Source organism: Protobothrops mucrosquamatus, unplaced genomic scaffold (genome assembly GCF_001527695.2).
Source record: "Protobothrops mucrosquamatus isolate PMUCROS unplaced genomic scaffold, P.Mucros_1.0 scaffold_186, whole genome shotgun sequence".
In the NCBI taxonomy this organism is placed as follows: domain Eukaryota; kingdom Metazoa; phylum Chordata; class Lepidosauria; order Squamata; family Viperidae; genus Protobothrops; species Protobothrops mucrosquamatus.
The window spans coordinates 1,392,830-1,409,066 of NW_015386262.1; the positions used below are offsets into that span (position 1 = coordinate 1,392,830).

General features: G+C 37.6%; 1 protein-coding gene across 2 annotated transcripts in view; it reads right to left on the bottom strand.

The window, feature by feature from the left end:
- SAR1B (secretion associated Ras related GTPase 1B) overlaps nt 1-14,453 on the bottom strand; it is a 26,871-nt gene extending 12,418 nt beyond the window's left edge. The window contains exon 1 of one of the 2 annotated variants that reach the window (XM_015824251.2): nt 14,272-14,453. The gene's annotated coding sequence lies outside the window, so the exon portion shown is untranslated. Of the gene's footprint in view, nt 1-9,340; nt 9,362-14,271 lie in introns of those variants that run through there. The other variant, XM_015824259.2, reaches the window with a different exon arrangement.
- Between the last annotated feature and the right edge of the window lie 1,784 nt (nt 14,454-16,237).

Here is a 16,237-nt window from a genome sequence, read left to right on the forward strand (position 1 = left end):
CTACTGAAGCCACTGTAAATCCAGTCAAATATAAAGGACATTTCAAAATCTTATTGGATCTGAAAGAAAAGAATAGTAATCACAGGTATGGAAGGCATTTAAAATTTACTGAAACAGCACATGGGAAAAGGAAGAAAGGGGAAGGTGCATCTATGAGGTGTACCTGCTTTAACTGTTCTGTTGTGAAACTACTAAAATGTGAACTGATTAACATCTTAACTACTGTCTTTGAGAAGGAAGTATTTTTATGCTAAAAGAAAGGCCACATTCCGAAGAAAAATACAGCTTAGTCTTCCTGTTAGTATTTCCCCAACAGCTTTCTCCAGTGGGAGACTCATTGCCTAGATTTCTGATAAATGGCATTGGGTGGAAAAGAGGAGCACGTAACCAACTCAGATGCACAAAATTGCATCATATCTATAAACTATATATCTATTCATTTTCTATCAGTTTATATACCTATAAACCAGGGGTCTTCAAACTTGGCCCTTTTATGACTTGTGGACTTCAACTCCCAGAATTCCTCAGCCAGGCACGCTGGCTGAGGTATTTGGGGAGTTGAAGTCCATAAGTCATAAAAGGGCCAAGTTTGAAGACCCCTGCTATAAACTGACAGAAAATGAATAGACTTATCCATAACAGCATTATAAAGTCATGATTTGAACTAAGGTATCTGCAGTTCAAAATGTGGTTTTTCTTCATCTGCATAGAAAGTGGGTGACAAATATGATTACTTGACTCCTTCTGACTCCTAAACTATAGTATTGTCCTTTTCTGAAGGATCTCAGAAAAGTAACTAATAAAAAACTTAAGTGAGGTACATTTTGTTTTTAGTCCAAAACAACAGAATTTTAAAAATGATTTTGAAGCAGTGGGCAAAAAGTGCACTAGATACATTGAAGGTTTTAAGTGAAAAACTGCAACTTACTGAAAATACATTTGTTGAAAATTTATTATAACATTACTTTAATATTCTAAATCTGTCACTTACACAGTCCTTTAAGCAACTAGAACTATAAATATTATTTAGGAGATTTATCAAAGTTATTTGCTATAGCACATAATGATTCTTGTTTACTGGCCAATGACCATTGCCATTTTCCTAAATGTATTCAGACTAGACAACTTCATATAAATTATTGGATGGGTTATGAAGCTATTAAGCACAGAAGCCCATCAGTCTCTTTTCTTTCTAGAACACAGAATACTGCCAAGACACACATACAAACAACAGCACAAGATTCATCACAAAGCAAAGAGGAGAAAATCAGAATGTGTGCATCCAATTTATTTTTGTGAATGTCAACTGAAGGTGTCACTATCACACTGAGTTGCTGGGGGAAAAAATAGTTTATTACCATCATTGTTGTATTTGGAGAAGGTGATTCAAAGTAATTCAAAGATGTCTTAAAAAAGAAGAATATATGTATATGTGTTTGTCTTTTTTTCTTTTTTTAAGACACTTTCACTTTTTAATGTCTTTTTTGTTATGTTTTTTAAATTATTTTGTCCTTTTAAAAATATTTTGGCATTTCATATTTTAACCTGCTTTGAATAAACTAAAAATTTCTGAAAAAACAAACTGATTCTACGGTTTGCACCTGAAGGCTCTTCAGAGCTAAATCCAAGGCTGTTATACCTGCCACCAATTAAGATAGAATCTGCTTCCTTCTAGTTAAAATGTTCTGCAATCTGCTCAGAATCAGGTTACACCAGGAAAATCTATCTGCTTGACCAACCACCTAGATAGCCCTTGATCAGTTTTTTTTTCCTAGACTCCTCAACGGCCAAACAGTTTCTGGTCCAATTTTTGATTAAACTACTTTAAAGAAGGTCAAGGAAATGCCAGTGATTTAAAATGTTTGAGACAATTCCATGAGACAAAAATAATAGAGGTAATCCTTGATGTACAACCATTCCTTTAGTGCAGTGGTTCTCAACCTTTTTAATGCCGCGACCCCCCAACCGGTCATAAGTTGAGGACTAAACCGGTCATAAGTCGAGGACTAAACCGGTCGTAAGTCAAGGACTACCCAACTGGTCGTAAGTCGAGGACTTTCCCTGCCCGGGAGCGCCGTGCATGCGTGGTTCCGCCCCCTGCGCCGGCCGAGGCATAGCTGGCAAGCGGCAGAGACGGAGCAGGCTGACCACCAGCTGGCCCAGCTCAAGGGAGGTAAGGCACCCGCCGGAAAAGGGGAAAAAAATGGCGGACAGCCTTGCTTGGCGACCCCCGTGAAATGGTCGATCGACCCCAAATGGGGTCGCAACCCATAGGTTGAGAACCCCTGCTTTAGTGATTGTTCAAAGTCACAAAGGCAATGAAAAAAGTGACTTACGATCAGTTTTCACACTTTTAATCGTTTTAATCATCCCCATGGTCACACAATCAAAATTTGGACACTTGGCAACTGGCGTTTGTAGTTATGACATTTGCAGTGTCCTGAGGTCATGTGACCACTTTTTTGCAACCTTCTGACAAGCAACGTCAATGGGGAGGCCAGCTTCACTTAATAACCGTGTTACTAACTTAACAGCTTGCCATGATTTACTTAACAATTGTGGCAAGAAAGATCATAAAATTATTATTATTATTATTATTATTATTAATTTGATTTATATACCGCCCTTCTCCCGAAGGACTCAGGGCGGTGCACAGCATATTAAAAACAAGTAACAATAAAATACCAAAATAAAATAAATAAATACCAAAATAAAAACCCTCTAAAACCAAATTAAAAGCCAAATATTAGTAGCTGTGTCGTAATTAAAATTATATTAAAATCATCCCTAACTAAAATCCTCCCTAGGTCAGGCCCGCTTGCTGGAAAAGCCATGTCTTGAGGGCGCGGCGGAAAGTAAGGAGATCCGGAATCATCCGGATCTCGGGGGGTAGTTCGTTCCAGAGGGTGGGGGCACCCACAGAGAAGGCCCTTCCCCTGGGGGTCGCCAGCCGACATTGTTTGGCCGACGGCACCCTGAGGAGACCCACTCTGTGGGAGCGTACCGGTCTGTGGGAGGAAATCTGTGGCAGAAGGCGGTCTCGGAGGCAACATCCACTTAACAGCTGTCTTGCTTAGCAAGAAAAACTTTCGGCTCAATTGTGTTGTAAGTCAAGGACAGGGGTCTTCAAACTTGGCCCTTTTATGACTTGTGCCTGGCTGAGGAATTCTGGGAGTTGAAGTCCACAAGTCATAAAAGGGCCAGGTTTGAAGACCCCTGGTCAAGGACTACCTGTAGCATCTAGGGCTTTTTCATTTGAAGTAAAGAGAGATAACATGATAGAAGAGTATAAAATTATGCATGGTATGGAAATATATATCTGGATGCAAGTTTTTTCTATCAACAGTAGGACTCAGAGTCATCTACCATATTGAAACTAAATATGTTAAGAATTCAGGACTGTTAAAAAGTATATTTTACATAATGTATAGTTAAAATGGGTTTCACTGCTTCCTTTAGCTAAATTTATGGCTAATGGTTTTGGTAACGGGTAGTATACCTAAATACCAGCTATTGGTGGAGGGCTACTGCTGGTCTGGCCACGTTCATGAATTTTTAGAATATTCCTGGTTGACTTTTGACACCTAATGTTGGATTAGATAAGCATGTGGACTTGAAAAGCAAAGCTTTTCTTATGATTTCAAAGCTGAAGGCATCAATCCACTCCAAAGTGAAGTGAAGTGAAGTGAAGTGAAGAATACTTCAAATAACCTCATCTTTGCTATTAAACCTTGTAAAACTTAAAACCTTACGTCATTAGCTATACTTGCTTCTGACTTCCTGCTTTACCTTTTACAGACCTTTTAAACTCACCAATGACTATAAAGCTTTTACTACAGCAAAAGGATAGCTCTCCACCCTTACCTGTAGCATCCAATGATACAGAATGAGAAGTTTATTTATTTACATATATTTCTAGACCACCCACTTCCCGAGACTCCAGATGATGTATTAAAATGTGAACTGACATATCATATGCAAATGATAAAAAACAATAGAAGAACTATAGTCACCATTCTGAGCCAACTTGTATTGTAATGTGTTACCGTACTTGAATTTTAGACTGGCAAGAAGCACGTCTACTGCTTTCTTACTGATGGCCCTTTGGCAATATTTTAGGATGAAAATATTCTGTCAGTATTACCATAGAAAAAAAATGGACACCACAAATATATTTCATTCTAACCTTCCTGTTAAATATTAATAATCTGGAAGAATCAACCACTTTAAAATAAGTCTTCTTTGGGATGTTTCTGTATCTATCTCCCTGGGAATAAAGCACTACAGATGATCTGACTAAAAACTATAGTCTGAGATTCCTCATTCTGCAGAATAACAGTAAACACTTCAACAGTGCATCAAAACCTAATGATCTCTCCTTAGTTTTAAGTGGGAGATCTGTCATATAAAATTCAATAAGCAAACATATAATGAATATTACAAATTGTACTGTCTTTTGGTGCAATAAGGTTATGGCATGATCCTATATTTTCTCAGGAGTTCCCCCGCTAACTTTAATAGGACTTATTTCCATGCAAACATGCAAAGGATTATGCTGTAAAATGTGAAGTTAAACTACCAAAATGTATTGAAGACATCTGATGAGGGAATAAAATTAAAGACTACAAAAATCACATGAACTCTTGGTTACACAACACCATATGTAAGGGCTATCACTTACACGTCTGAAAAGCAAAGGTCAAGAACAAGCAAACACAGCAGTACATACACGTCATCTGATTTATTTATTGCATGAACAAAATACCATCCAGAAAAAGCTTATGAGAGGCTTAGGAAATCTATCTTCTCAAGTAACATACAAATCAGTGCAGAGAGTATGAAGCAAAATAACTACTCAGGTTTCAGAAGTGAAAACAACTTCTTAAAATCTAGTCATATTAAGTTGAAGAGAACTTTTTAGGTTAAGCCCCAAAGTCATTTTCTTTCTTTAAAACTATATTGGAAAAATCATGCTAATGTAAAGATATTGTAGAACAGGGACAGGCAAAATATCATGTGGTTCTTCCGATTCCTTTTCTAATCCCTCTCCCCAAATCATCTGCCTGAAATCTAGCAGAAAAAAAACCCACAACATTAATGAGAAAAGATTTCCACTTATTTTCAGTGGGGAATGAAATAAAATTGATGTATTATGGTATAAGAAGGCATAGCCCCCTCTCCACCAACCTCTATAAAATCTGATTTAAATCCATTCTCCAATGAAAGAAAGGGGGGATGTTGACAATTCCACCACTCCGGAGTTATTTTGGCTTTCACTGGAAACTATAAGAAGAGTGATGGATGGTGGTGTTGATGACAATCGCTCAATTGCAAAAAAAATGCCGGTCCCTGTTGTGGCAAGTGAAATGATTTTTTTCCCCAATTCTAAGAACAAATGTGTTCAGTGGGAGAAATATACATTAAGATTTTGAAATGTTATAAATATACAAAGACCCTTTAGGGCCCTTTAGGTTTAAACATTCATCTGGGAGCTGCAGTAGCAAGAACTACACTCAGGCAAGTAACTCTGTGGAGAGAACAGAACCCAGGCCCCTCTCCTTTCGCTTAGTACTGAAAACTGCTGAAGGAAAGAGACAACTCAATACCTCTTTTCTGTTAACCCCCCAAAGGTTAGTAAGTTTTCTAAGCTTATTTACAAGGCTGGATTAAAATGCAAGTGTCATTTTTTAATTAGCGACCACTGTACAGACCAGCAAGATGAAGGTAGTCTATCTTTAAAAACTATTTGGATTGATAAAGCCTAACGAAGGGGAATGGGAGAAAGATACAATAATGCAAAAAAACAAAAACAACACCCCAGGAGTACCCAACATTTGCAGTGAATATAAATGAACTGCAATAAAAATTAAAAACTGTTTTGATTATCCATTTCGGGGTTAATGAAGGAGCGTGGTCAAATTTAAGTTTTTCCTGAGCCATGGAAGCTCCTTTAATTACTTTAAGATGATCACTCCCTCTTATTCTAAATTATCTCACAGGATTGTGGCTGTAGGGATGGGGGAAACCTGGCAAACTGCTTTGGATGCCATCTTGAGCTCCTAGAGAAAAGTCAGGATATAAATCAGTGGTTTTCAACCTTTTTAATACCGCGACCCCAACCGGTCGTAAGTCGAGGACTAAACTGGTCATAAGTCGAGGACTAAACCAGTCATAAGTCGAGGACTACCCAACCGGTCGTAAGTCAAGGACTTTCCCTGCCCGGGAGTGCCACGCATGCGTGGTTCCGCCCCCTGCGCCGGCCGAGGCGTAGCTGGCAAGTGGCAGAGACGGAGCAGGCCGACCACCAGCTGGCCCAGCCCAAGGGAGGTAAGGCACCCGCCGGAAAAGGGGGAAAAAATGGCGGACAAAAAAATGGCGGACAGCCTTGCTTGGTGACCCCCGTGAAATGGTCGATCGACCCCAAATGGGGTCCCGACCCACAGGTTGAGAACCACTGATATAAATATTGCAAATAACTAAAATTAATAAATTAGGTTTCATTCTGCATCTTTCACACGTACTTCAGTCATTACAAGTGAAGAGTGAAGAAGGCATGAAGACTGATATATGTCAAGGAAAGAGGATGCAATGTCTGGTTCATACAATATATTAAAGGAACGGTGAGCCCCAGTCTGTCCCATCCTTGGATTGTTGGAATTGAATAAGAATTTCAAAGAACTCCAAAATGTGCATACCTGCATTTAATAGTGAAAAAAGACTCAATAAAATACAGCTTTGTTTATTGACATACTAGTTGTTTGTGCTAAGTGATAACATAGTTTGATTAGTTTTGATTTAGTGTATTCTGTATTCCCAGCCCTTGCTGCTTCTTCAACAAACTGATTTTTAAAAACAAACCATGGCTTAGAGACTTACTAAGCTACCAGAAGAGTTAATATACAACCTGACTGCACTTTAGCCATTGACCCTGGCAATTCTATCATTTCAGGCCACCAATCACCTAGAAACAACTTGGCAGAAGAAAGTTTAAAGTCTACTTACTATGTGACTGCAAAAGCCATATCAACTTTAGTCAATTTAGACTTAACTTAATCTCAATATTTCCAGGAATTGCCTGTTTTATTATAAGAGAACTGTATTTTTTAATAAATTCTGTTCACAAGTAAAGCAAAAAAAGATTTCTTTATCTTGTTAGCAAAACAATATGCTGATTTCTCCTGAGAAAATGTACCACTACAAAACTTGTATATATTTTAACTTATTGTAAAAAATTTCCATCGTCACAAATGACTATTCAAATAGTAATTCTTTTAATTGCAACTCCTTACATCTCTGAGTCTACAATATAATACCACTCAAAGCCAACCAGCAATATGCCATGCAAATTACCATATAGGCCAATGATGGCGAACCTTTTAGAGACCGAGTGCCCAAAAACCGCCCTGCCCCCCGCTCCGCCGCCACTCTGCCTGCGCCCCACCTGCCCTGCCCGCCCGCAGGGCCACAGACCGCTTCCACGGTCCGCTGCAGATGGCCCAGGCGGCCCTGCAGCGCCATGGTGGCCACGCCCTCTGCCTGCACCCTACAGCAGTCTTGTCCCTACTGTCCGGCTGCCATGTCCTTGGCTGCACTGCTCCGCATAGGCTGTGCCCGGGGTCAACTCTCCTCCGGGGGGGCTGCTGGTGAGGAGGTCACAGGGGGAGGCAGGGCTGGGGCGATGGCATGCATGCCCACAGAGAGGGCTCTGAGTGCCGCCTCTGGCCACCATTGATATAGGCTCGTGGACTTCAATTCCCAGAATTCCTGAGCCAGGCATGTTGAAGTCCACGAGTCATAAAAGAGCCAAGGTTGCCTACCCCTGATATAGGCTGTATTCTACTTCTGTTGAACAAAATTTCCAAGTTTTTACTTCAAAAGAATTAAAGAAAATAACATACAAGTAGCAGTATATTGATAGATCATTCACATGTTTACTTAGCTCTGATTTTTAAACTAGTTTGTTTAAATAACCAAACAAGCTAAAACAATGGCTGGGTTCATATAACAGACTTAGCTAGAACTGGAGTCACCTTGAAGGGGAGATGGGTAGCATAGAAATTTAATAAATAAATAAATAAACTAAACAATCCCATAGTTCATTCTTAATTAAATTTCATGACTAACATTATGTAACATTATGCATCTCATAAACTTGTGTCTGACTTAACAGAACTATATAATATAAAATACTAAGAACGGTGCTATTGCAATCAGACCAGATCCTAACAATGTTCTGATAAAGGTTTTCAGAATGTTTTCTGTACATTATATACTTTTTATAACAGATAATAACTCCTAAAGTATAGAAGGTATGGAAATATAACAATAGTAATAAATGGTTCTAATTTGGGATTGTAAAGTAAGAAAGATCATACTACAGCACCATTCATGTTGACTGAAATTTTACAACCAACATAATCAAATAAAATGATTTACTGAGCAGGATCTTGAAAATAAACACAGGGCAAATGTAGTTCAGCAAAAAGCAACAGCAAAAATACAATTTCAATTAAAACATTCATAAAATTCCTTGAATATTTCACGCTTCTGTGCATCAATAAATCTATCAGAATCTCCATAATTTTGTGAAGGCTTTATAATTCAAAATTTATTGCTATATGAAGATATTTCAATAATGAAAAATCCTAGAAAATATAGATTCTATAATCAAAAGGGAACAACTACATTATGCCATTTTATGGTATAGGGAGCTAATAAGGTCAATAATTTAAGTTTAATTCTCAAATTTAAAGTTTCAAGCCTTGAATACAAATTTACTCCATTTAAATTCAGGATGAAAACATAGTGGAAGCATTTTTATGATCTCGTATATCTGTATTCTCATCTTTTACTATTTGCAAATTAGCATACCTTTTTAATATTATAACTTGTCATCTCATAGATTTCTACCAACTAAGGGTTTCAGATCTTGCAGATATCTTTCTTCAGCAATTTACAATCTACTTTGATTAATTTCACCGAAAAATCGTTCAGTGACTTGATTATATTTCATCTTAATTAAATGTATTGATTTTTAAAATTGTGGGTTGATATATAATCTACTCTGAGAATTCTGGGTGGTGGGGTGATGGAAGTTACCAAATTCTTAACCTGAAGTTCTGATTTATTTATACTTATTTTATTTACTACATTTTTTGCCACCCATCTCCTCCACAAGGTGATTCTGGGCGGCTTACAAGCTATAAAACAAGTAAAAAAATACTGTAGTTAAAATAACAAAACCTTAGCATTACATAGATTAAAGTATTATTAAAAACCGTACTAAAACTGAAACTAAAAGAGCTAAGAGACAGACGGGACGGGAAGGCGATCTTCTTACCCCATCAGCCACCTCCAATGATAAACATCCCCCTCAGGGCCCTAGGCTAACCAGCAAAGTCAGGAAGGCCAAAAGGAAAGGGGGCAGTTCTCAATTCCGGTAGCAGAATGTTCTACAAGGATGGGGCAGATGATCCCTTCTACCCATTCACTACAGCACACAGATGTTAAACAAACTAAAAAACATTCTATATAGCCTGAAGAGATAGTAAACAGCCACACTGATTATGCACCAGTTCTGTAGATAGAAGCATGTGGAAGGTTTTACAGGTCACAAACTTTGCTTTGCTTCAGGCACAGAACAAAGTTATTGGCTGTATCTATAGAAAACCTCTTGGAAGATAAGATTCACACTGCCCAATAAAGAGTATGGATTTCATTTTAACCCATCCAAAATAATAGGTGATGAGATCCCAATGAATTCAGTAGTATCAGTTTGGTTTCTACAGTCATTTTGGATATTTCCCTGTGCTATCAAATTAGATGAGACAGATCTGAAATTTTAGAGCACATATTGTAAGTCCTGCTTGAATTCATTAACAGTTTGAGCAATCAGAGGGCTAAGGACATCTTGGAAGCAATATTGCAATTGTGTGATTGCCTTGGTTAGTTATCTCAGGAGGATCATCTTTGCCCTGACCTTTTAACACAACCGGATACCTACTTTTAATCATTCATTTAAGTTGTACTGCTCTACTGCCAAAACTAAAACTTTTTTTTGGCATAGTCTGTTTGGTTCAACTTCATGCCACTACACTATTGACTTCAGAACAATTTGTATTGTAACAGTTGAAAAAATATGATTTTAACATTCTTATGGTTGATATCAGAAGCCTCCTGGGGGAGAAGATGCAATTGTTATGTGAAGCAGTGAACTAAGGACATAGTAACAGCAATATTATTTTTATTTAAATAAGGTAAATTTAAACTTTTGGAACTGACACACTTGAGTTTTACCTGGGGGAATCTCATGCAGAAGATACAGTTGGTAACAATTTGCCACTCATACTTCATTAAATCCTTGAAGTTTATGAAACTTGATGCCCAATATAAAATGTAATAAAAGTTTTACACAGTAATGTCTTGCAAAACCTAATCTATATCACTTACAAAACTTCTAAAACAGAATTCATATATTTAAAAAGACATAAGATGTCCATATTCTGTATATCAAAGCAATGCTCTTTCAGGGGTAATGTCTGGTTATGAAAGTTGGATACAGAGAAAGAGAAAAAAGTAGACAGATGCCTCTCCAACCTACAAATAATAAATCAGAAGAATGATTTCGAAAGCTGTTCTATTGGATTTACAAAGAAGACATGCTAAACTACTGAAGCTATTTCTGAAAACAGATAAAGAGAAAATGATAAGAAATCAACTTGTGGACATTATTTGATGGAATTTAAAAGTTCACGTTTTTAAAATATAAACAGAAAGACTATAAAATGAAATTTAACAGGATAAAATACATATGTTGTGGTTTCTAGTAGCTATTAACGGGATTTCTTTTTGAACAGGATTGAACAACAAGGCTTTAAAGATCTGTTTATGAGAGATTTTTTTCCTTTATTTCTTTGAAAAAAATATAAATTGGATTATAAAATGGATTTAGTTGATTAAGGTTAAAACACACTGTATATGTTACTATTTCTGGTAGCTCTTAATAGACTTTTGCTAATTAGTAATGAATGATGAGTTTCCACAATTTTATTATTGATAAGGAATGATATAGGAGAAGAAGTCATCTTTTTAAAATTGAAATATTAGAGAAGGTATTAAGTTATTGAAATGGTTTATGCTTATCTGGAGAGAAAGAAATCTTTTATATTCCTTTTTTCTTTTTCTTTTCTTTCTTTTCTACTTCTTTGCACTATTTTCTTTTTTAACTCGTATATTTTTCTTATTTGTATTAATCTTTTATCTGTCTACTTATAAAGTTTAATAAAGTATATTAAATTTATAACTGTCTCTGAGTTATGTATCTGGAGAAGGATACAAAGAATACTGTGGCCTGCAAAAAGAACCATTTAACTAATCCCAGACCAAATAAAGATGAATTACTCTCTAAGGTGATCACCAAGCAGAAACTCATATACTTTGAGTATATGATGCAAGCAGATAATGGACTAGAAAAGACCACTATGTCTGGCAAGGTTGAGGAAGGAGAAGATAACAGATAATAATATTGGATGGACAATATTAAAGAGATTATAAGACTGCCTTTGGAGTGACAATGGAATATCACTACAGCAAATTTAGGCTGTAAGAATTCGACATGCAGTATCAGGAATCAAACCCAGTGGTTTGATAACTTGGCAAAATGCAAAATATACATGAAAACAATACTTTTTCTGGTGTTTATTTCTCTAACAATGAAAAAATTATTGTCCCCTTGTCTAAAACTCTGCAAGATGACAGATATTCAGCACCAAATATGATATATATCGTATTATTAAATTAGTAGATATGTTCTTAAAATCAGCTTTGTGGCTTTCTCCTGTACTGAAAGGCTGTATTTTTCATTTTTTATGTTACATACAAAAGCTCACAATTCTTTTAAATATTTTTTCTGAAATTACTATTACTGCTAGACTCATACTCAATCCACTAATATATCATCAGCACTTATTCATTGCTGATATACCTACAAAGGGATGAGTCAACTAAATTTTGATTAGAGAGAGATGAAACATGGTCTGAAGGAACAAATCTGTATTAGGCAACCTTGGATACCCACTTCGAAATGAGTAACAGAAGCCTTGTATCATCTGTCTATCCTGAGTTTAACAGCTGGTGTTGGAGAAACATTTTAGTCATATGTGTTAACAATTCAATAGGTTTGTTTTTTTTAAAATAAAAATAAAAATAAAATATTTTTGAGCTAAGCAGCCTAGTTATAAGCAACAGGCTTATTAGAAACAAATATTATATAAAGGAAGGCAAGTTTTCTCAAATAATTGTTTGTGATTGTCATAAAGCTTTTAGAAGTACACAGTAATTGTAAGGGAGGCAGGATATGCTAGTTCTGAAATAGAAAATGTTTGACAGGGAGAACCTCTTCTTTCCATGAAGGCTTTCCCCATAAATGAAGACTCTGGAAAATCAGGATCTTCCATGGCTGAAGAGGAATGTGGGAAGGGCGGAGCTAGCCTGTTGACTGTACAAGGTTAAACAGTCCAAAGCTTATTCATGTGTAAATAAAAGCCACCAAATTCAAGTACATGAAGGTTGCCTAGGTCTGTTGTGTTTGAGATCTATCCACTTGTTGTTTGCAAAGAGAAGAAAAACAATTCAATATACCTCAAGGATTTATTCTCTACTTACCCCTGTCCATACCAAGTAAATAGGACTAAACACATACATTTCTAGCATAACAGCAGCATATGTATAGTTGGGAGTAACTGAACTCAATGCAGTTTCTTTTACTCTGTGAGAAGGAATAGTTGGGAGTTTGTATGTAAGAGAATGACTTGTCTGAATATGTGTGTGTAAATGCAGATAGAGATGCAAGTATTTCCAGCCAATTATTTACAGCTTTTTATCCTATCTAATCCTTCTTTTGTGGGGAGTACAAGATTGTATTACATTTGGAGTTTTCCTCTTTTTGTATAACTGCAGTTTGATGTGCTTTATCAGGGGTGTCAAATTGCAGGCCTGCGGGCCGGTTTCATCATACCAAAGCCGTGCCTACCCCATTGCCGGCAACGCAAAAAGAGTCACAATGCGTCAGGACACATCATGTGACGTGGCGAGTTTGACACCCATGCTTTAACATCCAGATATGCAGTTTTAAAAATATAATTAAATTATAATGTATATTTCAGATGCCTGCCTTTTTTGACAGAAAAAGCCAAAATCATAATCAAACTTCGTTGTTTATGTGGTTTCAATCATTACTTAATCAAAAGTATTATTCCTAAATTAGGGTATTAAATCTAACTTGCTGATGGGGACTAGGGAAAGAAAGTGTAAAAGCGTACTACTCCCAAACTGCTTGAAAAATCCAGTTCCATTGTACTAGCCTTCCATGAGCCAGGAAGCAATTATAGTTTTCAAACAACTCACATTCCCCTCAAGGGTATCTGTTGTTTGCTTCATAGCAGTGGAAGCTCATGAGAGTATTAAGTTTATTACTTAATAATTATCAACCAGAAGAAATTACTAACAGGCATTTTAAATTATGCTTTTAATGAGGATGTGAATATACATTTGCCAATTTTTGTAGCTTGTCTTTCACCACATTCCAAGCTTTGTATATGTGAGTGTTCCATGAAGGCTTTGAGCAAATCACTTTGAGGTTTTGCCTCTAAATGGGCATTATCACTACCTACCTCAACTGGCTGCTTGTAAGATGAACACACTGAAACTGTCAAGCATTTAGCACATAATCTGTACTATAATAGTGACTCGTAATGAGAGATGGATATGTGCCAACACACTGGTCAAATCTCCAACCTAGTTTCACCTTTGATCTCTTTTTGTACTGACTCACTCTGTGACAACTCAATCTCTAGCTTCCTTCCTATAATAGGGTGCTCATTTGCTTAGGGAAGGTTATAAACAAAGTGAATATTAATGGGGTCACATCGGAATCCCATTAACACACGCGCACCCTCTCACACACACGTACACTTGTATACAGCACAAAATAAAGTAATAGTGGTGGGGAGAGTTATGGAATCAGCGTGGGAAAATTCAGGTAATGTGAAATATAAAGGACACAGCGGGGAGGGGGCGAGGAGGCAACCAAATCGAAGAAAACAAGAGACACAAATAAAGGCAGAGGCCAAGGGAAGCGGATTAAAATAAAGCAGAAAGGCAGATGAGATCGAGGCTAGGGTCAAGGGGATCAAGAGAAAGGGAGCAAATCCAGAAGCCCCCCTCCCCAGCCGGATCCCAATCGCTTCCTTCCTTCCGAGCCGAGCCACTCACCCGCTGTGTAGAGCCTGAGATTCGCACCCTTCATCCACAACTACCGACACAGCAGCCTGGAGGCCTCCCCTCTTCTCTGCTCTGTCTCTCCTCCGCTCCGCCCCTCCACGACTCCTTCCTTCCTTCCGGGCCGTGTGAGCGAACCGGCCACCGGCTCACGCCTGCGATCTGGCACACGCGGCGGACTGGGATCTTTCCCCTCCTCCCTCATGGTGGATTCCCGTAGATCAGCCTCCGGAACTTGTCCTTCACGGCTGAAATGGAAAGGACTGGATGCACAAGTTAGACTCGCAACCCAGTCAGCAGAATTTCAGGAAGCCCATCGGGAAATTCAGTCTATTTAAGGCGGGCTGACTGCTTTAGACATTCGAGGGTATTAGATAAGTAGATCTTAGGAACGAAATAGTGAGAGTTCTGCAGGTAACCTAGTAAAGGAGAGAAGATACTTCCAGACAATGCTGCCAATGATCTCTCTCTCTCTCTCTCTCTATCTTATTCTGCCTTCACTGTTCTGTAAGAAACAAAAATGAAATGGGGAAGAGGTATATGACAAATGCTTAATAAATGCTTCAAATGGAAGTTCCTAAATATCTATATCACTTGCAACAAAAATAACTGTGTATTGTGGCCCCTTAAAAATGTATTACCAGGTGTTGCACTCCCACCTCCTGTTTCTTTCCCCATAACAAACAACCTTTGGAGTAGATTGGGCTATAAGACTTATAGAAGTCTTCTATAGAAGAAGACTTGAAGTCTTCTAATCCAGCCTTCTGCCCAGGGTAGGAATCTTCTGACCATTCCAGATAAATGTCTCCAAGCTTTATTCGAAAACCTGCAATCATGGAGCCCCTACAACTCAAGGAGATTGGCTATTCCACCTCTTTATAGCTCTCATAGTCAGGAAATTCTTCCTTATTTCAAGTTTGGATCCCCCATTGTAAGCCTCCACCTATTTATTGTTGCTTGCCATACTCATAATTCCTTTTCTATTATTATTTTTTCCCATGGTAAATTTGAAGTATATTTTCCCTTTTCAACTGTCACTTTAGTTAGTATGCTGAAATATTGACCTGTGATTAATGTATTGCGCTTCAAGTTTGCTCTTTTTTAGAATGTGTGGTTTCCACGCATTTGTATTGGTGGGTGTGTGAGAGAGAGAGAGAGAGAGAAAGAGAGAGAGAGAGAGAGAGTAGAATTAATTAAGAGACCATGGATTAATACAATATATATTCCTATGCTTTGATTCTAATTAACTTTTGAACATCAGACTCATCAAGATCTAGAGTTCTTGGATGTATTTAGTATTGTGATGCCATAGTTGTTTATGTTATATAACTAAAGAATCATCCTATAACTGAAGACACCTTAGCAGAACTGAATTTTCGTTGAAAATTAAAGTCTTTCTCATTGGAATCAAAAGAATAGATCAACAAAAAACACAAATCACTGTGGCCACATTCATGTCACCACAACAAAGCATAGGTTATGATGTAACACAGCATTTCTTTTTGCCTTTGAGTCAGTATTTACTATGTAGTTCCTGTAGGTTTTTTTTTTTTTAAAAAACCAGGGTGTTTTTTTTTCAGGAAGTGGTTTGACATTTCCTCTTTCCTAGGGCAGAGTGACTGGCCTGAAGACTCCCAGCTGGCGTTGTGCCTAAGATGAGACTAGATCTCACTGTCTCCTCATTTCTAGCCTGATGCCTTGACCACTTTACCAAACTGGCTCATTATTCCACAGCATACATTAACACAATAAAGACCATAAATAGGCTGATAGGCAGTTATCTCTCATCTTGTATCACACATCTTCCAAAGGGATAGAATCCATTCAACACTCTATGTGGATCAATAGGAGACCCACCAATAGTATTAAGTAGCAACAGTGACTGGAATGCTCTCTGGGATGCTGTCAGGTTGTGAAATTTGCCAGCTGCAGTTGGGTATCTCTATGCCTACTGCTACAA